Below are 740 nucleotides of genomic sequence, written 5' to 3' on the forward strand. Positions count from 1 at the left end.
TATAGTAACTGATGGCAATCTTACTATAAAGCATTACATTGATCAAGTTCTTCTTTTGGCAGATTTTGGCAAACCAATCGCACATACTGTAACTTTGCCCGTCCTTGTGGTGAGAAAGGCCTTTCTTGTTGTGATGAGAACATGGTATTGCCATGGATGTCATACTCACCTATCTTGAACCCCATTGCACATGTGTGGGACAGGCTGGGACTATGTGTGGCATCTAAACCTCAGAGCAGTGCACAGTCACATGCTTGTCCAAGCTCAACAAGAGGGTTACCCGATCCTGGTCCTAGAGGGTCAGTGTGTCTTTAGGTTTTCAGTCCATGTGGGCTCTTAACCTGAAGGAGCTCATTATGGGATTAATAGGATCAGTTTAACAGCTTCTTCCTTCTTTTCTGGTGAACTTAAGACACCTAGAAAATCTACAGCCATAGCAGCCCTCCAGGAGCAGGATTGGAGACTCAATTTCTGAGTCTTATGGGACAGAATCCTACAAGAACTGCACATGCAGGCTGGTTTAAGGTCAGCGTTCCAGCTTGTATTGCTTCTAATGGTGACCACCACTAAAAGCCTGTGACTTCTGCGGAAGATTCCTGTTGATCAACCTTGTTTTGTCTAATAAAATGGCAGTGTAACTGCCCTAAAAGATCTTCATTTTCCTAATAACACTGTGGATTGGTTAGTAACAGGAGAAGGTTTTGAGATGCACAGCACACAAAGGTAAGAAACAGCCCACA

The sequence above is a fragment of the Lepisosteus platostomus genome, chromosome 14 (assembly GCF_059453375.1).
Source record: "Lepisosteus platostomus isolate fLepPlt1 chromosome 14, fLepPlt1.hap1, whole genome shotgun sequence".
NCBI lineage: Eukaryota > Metazoa > Chordata > Actinopteri > Semionotiformes > Lepisosteidae > Lepisosteus > Lepisosteus platostomus.